Consider the following 16,588-nt stretch of genomic DNA (forward strand, 5'->3'; position numbering starts at 1 on the left):
TCTGAATGGCACACATACATAATCCATGTCTCAATTGTCTCAAAGCTTAAAAATCCTGCTTTAACCTGTCTCCTCCTCTTCATCTACAGTGGCAAGAAAAAGTATGTGAACCCTTTGGAATTACCTGGATTTCTGCATAAATTGGTCATAAACAATAGATAGTCACAACAATAGACAAGCATAGTCTACTTAAACTAATAACGCACACAATTATACATTTTCATATCTTTATTGAACACACTGTGTAAACATTCACAGTGTAGGGTGGAAAAAGTTTGTGAACCCTCCTTTGCTGGTTGACCCTCCTTTGGCTGCAATAAAGTAAACTAAACATTTTCTGTAGTTGTGGATCAGACCTGCACAACGGTCAGGAGGAATTTTGGACAATTAATCTTTACAAAACTGTTTCTGTTCAGCGATATTCTTAGGATGTCTGGTGCCATCTGCTCTCGAGGTCATGCCACAGCATTTTAAAATTGGGTTGAGATCAGGACTCTGACTGGGCCACTCCAGAAGGTGTATTTTCTTCTGAAGCCATTCTGTTGTTGATTTACTTCTGTGTTTTGGGTCGTTGTCCTGTTGCATCACCCAACTTCTGTTGAGCTTCAATTGCCGGACAGATATCAAGACATATTTCAGGAGAATGTAAGGCTAAACTTGGGAATACATTTTTCCGTCGATGATAGCAAGCTGTCCAGGCCCTGAGGCAGCCCCAAACCATGATGCTTCCTCCACCATACTTTACAGTTGGGATGAGGTTTTGATGTTGGTGTGCTGTGCTGTGCCTTTTTTTTATCCACACATAGTGTTGTGTGTTCCTGCCAAACAACTCAACTTTAGTTTAATCTGTCCAGAAGCACTGTGGAACATCCAGGTGCACTTTTGTGAACTTTGGACGTGCAGCAATGTTTTTCTGGACAGCAGTGGCTTCTTCCGTGGTGTCCTTCCATGAACACCATTCTTGTTTAGTGTTTTACGTATCGTAGACTCGTCAAGAGAGATGCTAGCATGTTCCAGAGATTTCTGTAAGTCTTTAGCTGACACTCTAGGATTCTTCTTAACCTCATTGAGCATTCTGCACTTTTGCAGTCATCTTTGCAGGACGGCCACTCTTAGGGAGAGTAGCAACAGTGCTTAACTTTCTCCATTTATACACAATCTGTCTTACCGTGGACTGATGAACATCAAGGCTTTTATAGATACTCTTGTAACCCTTTCCAACTTTATGCAAATCAACAATTCTTAATCTTAGATCTTCTGAGATCTCTTTTGTTCGAGGCATGGTTCACATCAGTGAATAGAAAACTCACATTTTCTGAGTGATTTTAAGAAGGCAGGGCATCTCTAACCAACATCTCCAATCTCGTCTCATTGATTGGACTCATTAGCCTAGGGGATCACATACATTTTCCAACCTAAACTGTGAATGTTTAAATGATGTATTCAATAATGTACAGTTGAAGTCGGAAGTTTACATACACATAGGTTGGAGTCATTAAAACTTGTTTTTCAATTACTCCACACATTTCTTGTTAACAAACTATAGTTTTGGCAAGTCGGTTAGGACATCTACTTTGCATGACACAAGTCATTTTTACAACAATTGTTTACAGACAGATTATTTCACTTATAATTCACTGTATCACAATTCCAGTGGGTCAGAAGTTTACATACGCTAAGTTGACTGTGCCTTTAAACAGCTTGGAAAATTCAAGTCAATTGGAGGTGTACCTGTGGATGTATTTCAAGGTCTACCTTCAAACTCAGTGGCTCTTTGCTTGACATCATGGGAAAATCAAAAGAACTCAGCCAAGACCTCAGAAAATAAATTGTAGACCTCCACAAGTCTGGTTCATCCTTGGGAGCAATTTCCAAACGCCTGAAGGTACCACGTTCATCTGTACAAACAATAGTACGCAAGTATAAACACCATGGGACCACGCAGCCATCATACCGCTCAGGAAGGAGACGTGTTCTGTCTCCTTGAGATTAATGTACTTTGGTGCGAAAAGTGCAAATCAATCCCAGAACAACAGCAAAGGACCTTGTGAAGATGCTAGAAGAAACAGGTACAAAATTATCTATATCCACAGTAAAATGAGTCCTATATCAACATTTTTTATTTTTATTTTTTTATTTCACCTTTATTTAACCAGGTAGGCTAGTTGAGAACAGGTTCTCATTTGCAACTGCGACCTGGCCAAGATAAAGCATAGCAGTGTGAGCAGACAACACAGAGTTACACATGGAGTAAACAATTAACAAGTCAATAACACAGTAGGAAAAAAAAGGGGGAGTCTATATACATTGTGTGCAAAAGGCATGAGGTAGGCGAATAATTACAATTTTGCAGATTAACACGAGTGATAAATGATCAGATGGTCATGTACAGGTAGAGATATTGGTGTGCAAAAGAGCAGAAAAGTAAGTAAATAAAAACAGTATGGGGATGAGGTAGGTAGGTAAAAATGGGTGGGCTATTTGCCGATAGACTATGTACAGCTGCAGCGATCGGTTAGTTGCTCAGATAGCAGATGTTTGAAGTTGGTGAGGGAGATAAAAGTCTCCAACTTCAGCGATTTTTGCAATTCGTTCCAGTCATGGGCAGCAGAGAACTGGAACGAAAGGCGGCCAAATGAGGTGTTGGCTTTAGGGATGATCAGTGAGATACACCTGCTGGAGCGCGTGCTACGGGTGGGTGTTGCCATAGTGACCAGTGAACTGAGATAAGGCGGAGCTTTACCTAGCATGGACTTGTAGATGACCTGGAGCCAGTGGGTCTGGCGACGAATATGTAGCGAGGGCCAGCCGACAAGAGCATACAAGTCGCAGTGGTGGGTAGTATAAGGTGCTTTAGTGACAAAACGGATGGCACTGTGATAAACTGCATCCAGTTTGCTGAGAAGAGTGTTGGAAGCCATTTTGTAGATGACATCGCCGAAGTCGAGGATCGGTAGGATAGTCAGTTTTACTAGGGTAAGCTTGGCAGCGTGAGTGAAGGAGGCTTTGTTGCGGAATAGAAAGCCGACTCTTGATTTGATTTTCGATTGGAGATGTTTGATATGGGTCTGGAAGGAGAGTTTGCAGTCTAGCCAGACACCTAGGTACTTATAGGTGTCCACATATTCAAGGTCGGAACCATCCAGTGTGGTGATGCTAGTCGGGCAAGCAGGTGCAGGCAGCGATCGGTTGAAAAGCATGTATTTGGTTTTACTAGCGTTTAAGAGCAGTTGGAGGCCACGGAAGGAGTGTTGTATGGCATTGAAGCTCGATTGGAGGTTAGATAGCACAGTGTCCAATGACGGGCCGAAAGTGTATAGAATGGTGTCGTCTGCGTAGAGGTGGATCAGGGAATCGCCCGCAGCAAGAGCAACATCATTGATATACACAGAGAAAAGAGTTGGCCCGAGAATTGAACCCTGTGGCACCCCCATAGAGACTGCCAGAGGACCGGACAACATGCCCTCCGATTTGACACACTGAACTCTGTCTGCAAAGTAATTGGTGAACCAGGCAAGGCAGTCATCCGAAAAGCCGAGGCTACTGAGTCTGCCGATAAGAATATGGTGATTGACAGAGTCGAAAGCCTTGGCAAGGTCGATGAAGACGGCTGCACAGTACTGTCTTTTATCGATGGCGGTTATGATGTCGTTTAGTACCTTGAGTGTGGCTGAGGTGCACCCGTGACCGGCTCGGAAACCAGATTGCATAGCGGAGAAGGTACGGTGGGATTCGAGATGGTCAGTGACCTGTTTGTTGACTTGGCTTTCGAAGACCTTAGATAGGCAGGGCAGAATGGATATAGGTCTGTAACAGTTTGGGTCCAGGGTGTCTCCCCCTTTGAAGAGGGGGATGACTGCGGCAGCTTTCCAATCCTTGGGGATCTCAGACGATATGAAAGAGAGGTTGAACAGGCTGGTAATAGGGGTTGCGACAATGGCGGCGGATAGTTTCAGAAATAGAGGGTCCAGATTGTCAAGCCCAGCAGATTTATACGGGTCCAGGTTTTGCAGCTCTTTCAGGACTGCTATCTGGATTTGGGTAAAGGAGAACCTGGAGAGGCTTGGGCGAGGAGCTGCGGGGGGGGCCGGAGCTGTACCGATTCTGGTTCCTTGATTCCTGGAGTTATGCCTCCAGTTCACCTAGAATCAAACTGATGTGCCGCACATAATTAGACTAATTCATTGTCATATTGCACCACAAGATGGCAACAAAATATAAAAATTGGTTTAGACCGGGAGCACCTGCTACCTCACATTGGAAATACCGCTTGCAGCTTCAATTGCTAGTCTTCATAAAAATATTTTTAAAAGGTATTGTACATCCATACTCTCTAAGGGAGATGCTCTGTGACTCCTCACAAGGTCACACTGACTAGACCTGTCATGTTGCTTACCTACTCCAGCAGCCATAAGTTAGCTCTGGACTGAAACTCCTCTGTGTGAAATGAAATGTACACAAAGAAAATCTATCACGCCACCACAGATCCCCGTTTCTGAAAATGATTATCCTAAACCAACATTCTAAAGAAAAAATATCTAATTTGTGATATAGCTCACCTTTGTTCCCAAACATCTATGTTCCAGACATGTAATACGTGATGTAATACGTGACCTGTGTAATGTACATGTAGTGTAGTGTAAATCTCTTGATGTGACCTTGAGCACAGCACTTAACCCTAATTGCTCCTGTAAGTCACTGAATAAGAGTGTCTGCTAAATGACAAATGTGTAACATCACAGAGCACCCACAGGGAGCCAGACAGCGTGGCTAAGCAGGCTTTAGTTAGGGAGCTTCTTAAAAGCAGGCTTTAGATGGGGAGCTTCTTAATTGTTTCTGGAGGGAAATAAAAAGATGGATTTTTAATGTGCTCGTAGCCGTTTGATCTTCAAGGCTAATTAAATGGAAAAAATCCTTGCTGTCACCAAGTACCTCTCAGCCCCCGTCCCTCAACATCCTGTATGCACAAACACACACACACGTGTACACACACACACACACACACACACACACACACACAGAGAGAGAGCGAGAGAGAGAGAGACTGATTACGTTGTTTTGCATACAGAAATAACTATTTAACATTTCAGGAGTGGTTTCAGTGACGACATTTTTTTGTTTTTCCCGCCTCAGTTTTTCTTATTGCCCAGGGTCTGAACAATGAGGCAACAGTGCATAGATACAGAGCAAGAGACTGAGCTCCAGACCCCTGAGACATAAGAATTCATAGACCTATGATTCAAGAATAAGACAACAATGTGCACTGTAGAATTTTTCATTTAATAAATTGGTTTATTTAGAAGATCTCCTTGAGAAAGGAGAGCTTATGATGAGTGAGACTGTAGCAAAGGCAGACATGGAAACAAATACCATTATCAGTGGTTGGGTTTATATTCCTGATTAACAGTAAGGCGATTGTACAACCTTTGATTTTGGTAGTATAATGTAATTAAGTAACGTTAAAAACAGCATGAGTAGCTTGTGGGAGTTGATACAGCATCTGCCAAGCACCATAAACCAGAGAAAAAAGAGACAACACTCACAAAATTGGTGAAATTACCCTGCTCTCAATTCCCACCTCAGGCAATAGCACCATGTCGTAAAATAACCGTTGCGTCCTTTATGACTCCTGATAGTTTAAGACGGGTGGGTCCTCTTTCCTCCCTTCCTCCCACACCCTACTTGTCAGTTGATGGAAAAGGGGTGACCTTATGACCTGCGGGGCACATAGGATTTGTTTCAGAAACATAAAAACATTGTCAGTGGCGTAAAGTACTTAAGTAAAAATACTTTAAAGTACTACTTAAGTAGTTTTTGGAGGTATTTGTACTTTACTGTTTTTTTTTTGGGGGGGGGGGCAACTTTAAATTTTACTTCACTAGATTCCTAAAGAAAATAATGTACTTTTTACTCCATACATTTTCCCTGACACCCAAAAGTAAATGTTGAATGCTTAGCAGGACAGGAAAATGGTCCAATTCACGCACAAGAGAACATCCCCTGGTCATCCCTACCGCCTCTGATCTGGCAGACTCACTAAAGACACATGCTTTGTTTGTAAATTATGTCTGAGTGTTAGAGTGTTCCCCTGGCTATCCATAAATTATAAAAACAATCAAATCATGCCGTCTTGGTCTGCTTAATATAAGGAATTTGAAATTATTTATACTTTTACTTTTGATACTTAAGTACATTTTATCAATTACATTTACTTTTGATACTTAAGTATACAGTATTTAAAACCACATACTTTTAGACTTTTGCTCAAGTAGTAATTTTACTGGGTGATGTTCACTTTTACTTGAGACATTTTCTATTAAGGTATCTTTACTTTTAATCAAGCTTGACTAATTGGGTACTTTTTCCACCACTGAATATTTTTACAGACGTCGAGTATGATTCAAACATTTGAAAGAGATTGTACTGTCTGCCCAGAACAATTTATCCACTGTGCTTGAATTTGTGTTTAATAATTTTCATCTCTCATTCTGAATCCCTCTCCATCCTTGTTGTGCATTCCCCATGTGTGTGGCTGTATGCAGATAAGGTCATTATATATCTCCCTGGTTCGGCACTGAGTGAGGAAAGATCTGTGATAGGGAAAGCAAAAACAGTAGCATCCTCTGAAATTACTGTGATGTAAATCTTCAGCCCTAATGACCTAAATACGGAAGGGCTTGTCCCCCAAGTTATTCCCTGGGTGTTAACATTTTATTGTGCTGCTGCACGGGCTCAGACATAGAGATGGTGTGGTATCAACAGGAAGGAGTCAACTAAGGGGCTGGAGATGTGCTGGAGACACAGGAGATGAATTTATCTCCCTGTTTTGAGTGTCCCTTCCACTCTAGTTTAGTTTCTTATCTTCCTCCCTCACTCCCTCTCCTATCTATCTACCTACCTTCCTCCCTCACTCCCTCTAAATCTACCTACCTCCCTATCTACCTATCTTTAATCTACCTACCTTCCCACCGAACTACTCTACACCCGTAGAAAAAAAGGCGCTATCTAGAACCTAAAAGGGTTCTTTGGCTGTCCCCATAGGAGAACCCTTTGAAAAACTTTTTGGGGTTCAAGGTACAAGAACCCGTTTGGTTCCAGGTAGAACCGTTTTCGGTCCATGTAAAACCCCTTCAACACAGGGTTCTACATGAAACCCCAAAGGGTTCTCTTTTTGGGGACAGCTGAAGAACCCTTTCGGAAGCATTTGTCCAGAGTCTAATTAACTAACCTACCCGTCTGTTCTTCCTTCCATCCGTCCATGCGTCTCCCTGCCTCTCGGATAGCAGCGATGCACAACAGTCTATCTTCACACCAAACACGACATCACCAACACAATCTCACACCTGAGAGGAGGTCTGTTCTATTCTCATCTCCATGGCAGCAGGATATAACATGTCCTCTTGTATATCCTGGTTATCAGAACTAGACCACATAGAATGTCTCTTTAAAGAGATTCCAACCATATCACCTCTTGTTCTAAGGTTATAGGGCCATAAGGACAATGTACCCCTTGACTTTAGCTAGTTCTATGTCTCCTCATGATTTGATTAACAGACAATGAGAAACAGCCGATCCAGGCCCTCTGGGAGGTTTCAAGTGTTTGAGGGGATAGGAGGATCCATTCAATTCCAGTCAGACAGCCATAAATCTGAGACACTCAGCCCAGATTTAACACAAGTCACAGTGTTCATTTCACATTCTGCTCCCTCCAACAGCAGGGAAGGTCAAGCACTAGGCACACACCATTGTTCCTGAAGGACACACTGGCCTTCCATCACTGCCCTGTAAAGTTTAATTAAACATGGTGATTTACGGTGAAAGAGATGGACGAAAAACCACAATGATATGTTAGACACAGAAAATCAATTCTGTTCTAAAAAACATATTATCCTCGAATTGAATTTCCTTTTAATCATTCAGAATTGTATGAACGGTGTTATTGGACCAATTAAACTGTATAAAGAGCAGTTTCCATGTACAATATCTAGTCTGCTGCCCTTAATTGGTTCATGTGCATTTCTGGTTCAATTGTTCTGTATTTAAAATGCATTATAGTTTACACACCCTCCCCCCTCAAAAGAATCACCTAATATGCTCATCTGGATTCATAGCCGCTCGTGGCATCTCAGAATAATATAATTATTTAACCATGTTCGGAAACAAAGGGAGTCAATTGGTGCTATAAAGCCTCGAGCACTCCCTTGCACAAGCCAATGCCCTAGATCTCAGCTGACATTTGGCTGTCTTTATTGTCTAACTGGCTGTGTGCTGATATGCGTTTGGGGAAGGGGTCTGTATGGCAAAGCAGTGATGATAGTTCACCTGGGCCACATAGCAATGATGTCTGTCTTGCGTTTTTGTTTTGTTTCCCTGGCAAAAAAATACATAATTGAGCTGAACTAATGAATATAGAGCAGATGATGGTGTGGCCCAAGGCTCACCCGTGTCTGTGTCCTCCTGCTACTGTCTGATAGCTCTGTTATTGGGATAATTCATTTCTTGGATCGATATCTGAGGTAGAACCCTTTTAGGTTCCATATAGAACACTTTCCACAGAGGGTACTACATGGAACTCTAACGAGTTCTATCAGGAACACGAAAAGATTATCCTATGGGGACAGGAGAAGAATCCATTTCGTGGATTTGGCTATTTCAGCCACACCCGTTGCTGACAGGTGTATCAAATCGACCACACAGCCATGCAATCTCCATAGACAAACATTGGCAGTAGAATGGCCTTACTGAAGAGCTCAGTGGCTTACGACATGGCACCGTCATAGGATGCCACCTTTAGAACAAGTTAGTTTGTCAATTTTGTTCCCTGCTAGAGCTGCCCCAGTCAACTGTAAGTGCTGTTTTTGTGAAGTGGAAAAATCTAGGAGCAACAACGGCTCAGCCGTGAAGGGATAGGCCACACAAGCTCACAGAAAGGCACCGCCGAGTACTTAGGCGCATAACAGGTAAGAATTGACTCCTCGTTTGTAACATTCACTACAGAGTTCCAAACCACCTCTGGAAGCAACGTCAGCACAAGAACTGTTCGTCAGGAGCTTCATGAAATGGGTTTCCATGGCCGAGCAGCCGCATACAAGACTGCTACTTGCCTGAATGCATAGTGCCGACTGTAAAGTTTGGTGGAGGAGGAATGGAGGAGGAATGGTCTGGGGCTGCTTTTCATGGTTTGAGCCGAGGTTCCAGTTGAAAGGAAATCGTAAGACTAAAACAAATCAATTCTAAAAGCTTTAACAAGAGCCATAATCATTAAAAATCCTACAATGTGATTTTCTGGATTTATTTTTTCTCATTTTGTCTGTCATAGTTGAAGTGTACCTATGATGAAAATTACAGGCCTCTCTCATCTTTTTAAGTGACAGAACTTGCACAATTGGTGGCTGACTAAATACTTTTTTTGCCCCACTGTATACAGTATGAAATGCTTGTAAATATAGTTCAGTATTCCATAGTAACATCTGACAAAAATATCTAAAGACACTGAAGCAGCAAACTTTGTGGGAATTAATATTTGTGTAATTCTCCAAACTTTTGGCCACGTGTGTGTGTGTGTGTGTGTGTATGTATATATATATATACATATATATATATATATGTGTGCATTCGGAAAGTATTCAGGCCCCTTTACTTTTTCCACATTTTGTTACGTTACAGCCTTATTCTAATATGTATTAAATAAATAAAATATCCTCAGCAATCTACACACAATACCACATAATGACTAATTGAAAACAGGTTTTCAGACATTTTAGCTAATGTATGAAAATAAAAAAAACAGAAATACCTTATTTACATAAGTATTAAGACCCTTTGCTATGAAACTCGAAATTGAGTTCAGGTGCATGCTGTTTCCATTGATCATCCTTGAGACGTTTCTACAACTTGATTGGAGTCTACCTGTGGTAAATTCAATTGATTGGACATGATTTGGGCACACACCTGTCTATATAAGGACCCACAGTTGACAGTGCATGTCAGAGTAAAAACCAAGCCATGAGGTCAAAGGAATTGTCCCTAGGGCTCTGAGACAGGATTGTGTTGAGGCACAGATTTGGGCAAAGGTACCAAAACATTTCTGCAGCATTGAAGATCCCAAGAAACATAGTGGTCTCCATCATTATTAAATGGAAGAAGTTTGGAACCACCAAAACTCTTCCTAGAGCAGGCCGCCCGGCCAAACTGAGCCGTCGGGGAGAAGGGCCTTGGTCAGGGAGGTGAACAAGAACCCGATGGTCACTCTGACAGAGCTCCTGAGTTCCTCTGTGGAGATGGAACCTTCCAGAAGAACAACCATCTCTGCAGCACTCCACCAATCACGCCTTTATGGTAGTATCGTGTCTTTGGCTATGCCGGATTAAGTGATATGACATGCTATTCTATAAAATAATTTCTCCGTAATTAATATTACCTGATTGAGCTAATCATGTAAATGTAATTAGCTGGAGAGACGGGGCACCACAAAATAATATTTATAGAGCTGTTATCTTCCGAATAAACTCTTAAAGACCTAGTAATATTTTACATCAATAGCAGTCAATATTAATCGTCACCTTAATTCAGTCTCATCTGAAAGTTATAAATTCTTGGTTATCTTCACGAACCCTGGCTAACAAGTTGAATCAGCAATACAAAATTGGGTTTAATTGTTTATTTACTAAATACCTAACTAATCACACAATTACACATACACATCATTAATCATAACTTGATAACAAATTATGTCATAGGAAAACGTCCCTAGCGGGCAGAACAGATATGACAGCTTGTTACACAAAAGAAAAGGGCTGGGTTTGAGTGAAAGAGCGGGAAGACTGAGGAACAAAGGGCGAAGCTGTGCTATCGTAAATACAGTATCTTGTGCATTCTAAATTACCACCCATTTGCAAAAGGAAAATGCAATAAATATTTACTTTGTCTGTTCCTTCCTAACCTGCGTCTGCAGCTGCTGTTGCTAACTCAACGGCTAGGAGGTATCACTTCTGTAGTGAATAAGAGTTAAAAGTTCATACCATTCGCAACCAAAGCTCACGCTGATGTTGGCTTCGTTCTGTAGTTATTATCTGAACCATTCTGACATCGGACCGTCGTCCTCACATCCTCGGAGCAGATGGTTATGTTGTCGTCAAGGCTTTATATCGGAAGGTAGAGGATTGCGTGTTTGAAAAGTTTTATAGCCCATGTCGCTTCACAGGGGCAGGCCACTGATTGAGCAGAGCCCTACCTTATGAAAACCCAAATCTCACATTTTAGAAGCTAAAATAACATTTCATCCCATCACGAATAATTTCATATTCAAACATTTAAATTGAACAACAATTCCATGTGAATCAGATAACTGATGTGTAGACTTTACACTGTAGAGTTTGTCATCTTATCATTGATGAGAATGTCTCAGATGACAACTGAACTTACATCATATTCATTAAGTACCACCGCATATGTTCAATTGGTCGGATTACCAGAATATAGTTCATTTCCCCCCACCTTCTGATGTTCCCAGAATCTCTATGTTAACCAAGGTGTTTGCAAATGTAACATCAGTAGGGTAGAGAGAGGAAAAAGGGGGGAAGAGGTATTTATGACTGTCATAAACCAATCCCCAGGCCAACATCATGACAGTAGAGTGGCCAGACGGAAGCCACTCCTCAGTAAAAGGCACATGACAGCCCGCTTGGAGTTTGCCAAAAGGCACCTAAAGTCTCAGACCATGATTAGCAAGATTCTCTAGTCTGATAGAACCTAGATTGAACTCGTTGGCCTGAATGCCAATTGTCATGTCTGGAGGAAACCTGGCACCATCCCTACGGTGAAGCATGGTGGTGGCAGCATCATACTGTGGGGATGTTTTTCAGAGATTAGACTAGTCAGGATCGAGGCAAATATGAACGGAGCAAAGTACAGCGAGATCCTTGATGAAAACCTGTTCCAGAGTGCTCAAGACCTCAGACTGGAGAGAAGGTTCACCTTCCAAAATGACAACGTCCATAAGCACACAGCAAAGACAACGCAGGAGTGGCTTCGGTACAAGTCTCTGAATGTCCTTGAGTGGCACAGCCAGAGCCCCAACCTGAACCCAATCAAACATCTCTGGAGAGACCTGACAATAGCTGTGCAGCGACGCTCCCCATCCAACCTGACAGAGCTTGAGAGGATCTACAGAGAAGAATGGGAGAAACTCCCCAAATGCAGATGTACCAAGCTTGTAGTGTCATACCTAAGAAGACTCATTGCTGTAATCACTGCCAAAGGTGCTTCAACAAAGTACTGAGTAAAAGGTCTGAATGCTTATGTAAATGTGATATTTCAGTTTTGATTTGTATTTTTTTTTAGCAAAATTGTCTATAAACCAGTTTTTGCTTTTTCATTATGGGCTATTGTGTATTGATGAGGGGGAAAAACACAATGTAATCAATTTTAGAATAAGGCTGTAACGTAACAAAATGTGGAAAAAGTCAATGGGTCTGAATACTTTCCCAATGCACTATATATGTGTGTGTATGTATGTGTATATATATATATATATATGTGTGTATATACCGGATAGGTGCAATGAAATATGTTGTTTTACAGGGTCAGCCATAGTAGTACGGCACCCCTGGAGCAAATTAGAGGTAAGTGCTTTGCTCAAGGGCACATTCACAAATGTTTCACCTTGTCAGCCCAGGTATTTGAACCAGCGACCTTCAGTTACTGACCCAATGCTCTAACCCCTGGGTTACCTGCCGCCCAAAAGAAAACTTTTGATTGTCACAGGTTCTTACAACGATTGTAGAACTGGCAATGAGTGGTGAGGAACTGTTTAATCTCTTAGGGAGGGGTGGTTGAGAATGAACAGAGAAAGATAAAGAGAGAGGGGGGAAAGGAGTGGAACAGCAGCTACGTGACCAAAAGTGTAGCTTTCCCCATCACTGTCATGTAGATCACTGAGTCAACCCAGCAACATAATCAATCCCTGATCAATACATCAGCAGGTGCAGGGTTTCATTCAAATGAGGTTTGTGGTTGAGAATGAGATCCACCCTCTGTACAAGGTACTCCCCATCTCAAAGGGATAACAACCTAATTCTTGTAGGTAGCACATGCAGATGAAAGGTGTTTTTGAGGCTGTGGTTCCGGCTTGTTCCCATGAGCCCACCCCCTCTCATCAGCTTTTGATTCTCTTCCAGACAAAACAAGGCCTTGGATCTAATGCTATCTCTACGCTATCTCTGTTTTTCTGTCTTGTTTGGGCTTTTTTTTCTCAATCTGCCAACCTTTATAATCTCTATCATCTTTCTCCCCCATCCCTCTCTTCCCCTCTGTGACTGATTGGGCACATCTTTGGCAGGTACTGACTCTAGGCTCCCCTGACCTATTTCAACGACAGGAAATACATGTTTTGATGTCATTTCATCAATTCCGTAAGGCAGTATCTTCTTCTGCTCCTTCTTAGCCTCCGTTTCCTTCCGTTTCTGATTTTCTGCTATTGCTCTGACAATTCCCCCAGTTTCATTATTTCCTCTGCCCTCTAGCTCTCAGATGTCTACTTTCCTTTTTCTCACCCAGTCAGTCTCAGCTTTTAATCCTTTTTCTCTGCATCTTCCTAACTTTCTTTTTTTGTTCTCTTTTCTATCTATCTCTCTCTCTCTCTCTCTGTACCTCTCCTAATCTGTCTTTTTCCTCTCCTCTGGTGGGGTTTCCTCCCGGCTCTTATAGCTCTATTTTTCTCTCCTTTATCAAACAGGAAGTGGCTCAAAGTGGCATCCTGTCCCACATACACCAGGCATGATAATACTCAAGAAAAAAAGTTGACAACTATTTATGAAATATTCAGCGGACACTGCCAAGAGCTCACTCTAACACAGATTCAATATTTAAGAGCCATGTGTTACAATTTTTTAAAGTAATGCACATCACAGAGTTGCACAACTCTACAAATATTGTCTGTTTATACTACTCTGTTGTGGCTGACCCAAGTTTGAATGTTTTATAGATTTTTGATAGGTCATGACGTGTTTTAAAATTCAATAGCCGAAAATTCAACAAAGACAACATGACATGACCTTATGGGAAAAATGTGGATTGATCAGGGGACTATTCTCTGTGCTGCTGTGTGAAATCAGACAGATGTACCATTCAACAAGAGGTAATTACTTTGCCCATTATCAATTCCATCTCTGTTCCCATAAACCAATATTTGTCAAATGCTGGGACCACACAGGCACGCACAGACTAGCTACAGGCTGAATCAAGCCCAATCAACACACTCTGGCAGCAGGAAATAAAGAGTGAGGAGATAGAGAGACAAACAAAACAGAAATTAGGAGAGAGTACACCTATAAGTACACAGACAGAAAACAGAGACATTGTGAAAAGCAAAAATAAGGGAGCAGAAAAAATGTAGTGGTTCGTTGCTGATTCAACATGCATGGTATTTTGTGCCTAAGAGGAGTGCAGAAAGTAAAAAGGGCTGTGTGGGAGGAGGGCTGTGGTTGATAAGGAGGAACAGAGACAGAAACCAGACCTCCATCATCAGGTGGAGATAGTTGGAGACAGAAGGCTAGTCATGCCAAGGAACAAAACAAAGTCAGCCCATATCTAATGCAATTGGGATTCGTCTTTCCTTCCAGCTATTCTTACGTCAGAGTGACGCTGGCCAACAGGTGAGTCAGGTGACCCATGTCAGGATGAGTCTAAGGAGTGTGTGTGTGGGGGGGGCAGTTATGGTAAATGTTGACTAAGCAGGATATAGATCAAATCTATCACCTGGCTAAAGTGACGTTGGACTAAGAGAGAGAAGAAGAGATGAGTTGCCTGTGATGTAGTCAAATAAGTTCTGACCAGGACAAAAAAATCCCACAGTAATTAAAATGACATTTGGCAGTCCTCCTTTGCCTTGGGAGATGAAAATGATTACTGTAGCACAAGCCTTTCATTCTGTCCCTCTAACACACACACACACACACACCCTACCTGGTGAAATTCCACACCTTCCCTCTTTTTCTGCCTCAGGTTACACTGCAGCATGTGAATAGTCTTTCCAGTAAAAGCTGACGACAAAAACAAATTAACAATGTGCACATTAAATTGCCCTCACCTCGCCAGTAAGCATGTAGCAGAGAACATTTCATAACTTGTCATGTGGATATAGTCTGACAACATAGTACAGCTCAATGTCTGACTAATCTACAAGAGGAAACATACTAAATGTATTCCACAATAATGATTGAGCACTTTATCCATAGTTTCTTCATTATTGTTGTGTAGACTCAACATGATCTGTGCTGTGACCAGAGAGGAGAGCTTACTGGGACTGCACCAACAGCAGCAGACATACAAACACACACACAGGAGGCGCATATACACACGCGACTGGTATCGCTGTACTATTATTTCAGCCTCTTTTTGTCTCTATGTCAACACCTGACCACATGACCCCTGACCCCACAGCCAGCTTCCTGCTTCATGGATTAGAGCCCAAATGGAGTCCATCTGACCAGGAGATAGAGCTGGATCAGAGCCCAAAAGGAGTCCATCTGACCTACAGCTTAAATTTCCCTGTGACATTATGAGATGGGGAGGTTATTGATTATATTCTGATGTTCGACCCTGAGACGGGAACAGTATGTAAGTCTCTTTACAGTATCTTCTGTCATATCAAGGACCAACATTAAGAAATATGCAACACCAACTGAAAGATTTCTATAGAGGATGAGATGGAAAGCCTCCCTGATCTTTGTGGTTGAATTTGTATTTGAAGTTCACTGCTCGACTGAGGGACTTTACAGATAATTGTATGTGTGGGGTACAGAGATGAGGTAGTCATTCTAAAATCTTGTTAATCACTATAATTGCACACAGAGCGAGTCCATGCAACTTATTATGTGACTTGTTAGGGAAATTTTTACTTCATTTAGGCTTGCCATAACAAAGGTGTTGGATACTTAATGACTCAAGACATTTCAGCTTTTCATTTTTTGTTAATTTGTTCAAACAAAATAAAAATAATTCCACTTTGACATTACGGGGTAGTGTGTAGGCCAGTGACACAAAATCACAATTGAATCTGTTTCAAATTCAGCCTGTTATACTTTCTGAAGGCACTGTAGGCATTTCTCTTTTCCTGGTGGGACAGGGCAGTGTGCAGTGCAATGGCAATTACGTGGTCCGTGGATCTGTTGGGGAGATATGCGAATTGTCGTGGTTCTTATGTGGAAGAACAGCTGAGATTACTGGTGGGAGAAGAGAAGGAGAGATTATGGTATTGGTTGACTGTGCAGCCGCCTGTTTGTCCTTCTGGCTAATAAGGGGTGCTAACCCCGCTGTACCAATCCTCTTACTGGCAACCCTATGTAATACTCACCACCCAGCACAGCACACAACAACAACAGCAACCAAAACTGGAGCATGAACGCCTCCAGAAAAACCATAGTACTTAGTCAGCTCTGGTGAAATGCCTACATTTCCATCATGAACACTCATGGTTTGGTTAGTGCTCTGACCATGTGACTGGGGTTGTACATAGTCTACAAAACTCCAGTGATTCACAAACGGGGATTTTCTTTTTAATGTTTTTTTTAAACATTATTTTAATCAA

Source organism: Oncorhynchus nerka, linkage group LG7 (assembly GCF_034236695.1).
Source record: "Oncorhynchus nerka isolate Pitt River linkage group LG7, Oner_Uvic_2.0, whole genome shotgun sequence".
Lineage (NCBI taxonomy): Eukaryota > Metazoa > Chordata > Actinopteri > Salmoniformes > Salmonidae > Oncorhynchus > Oncorhynchus nerka.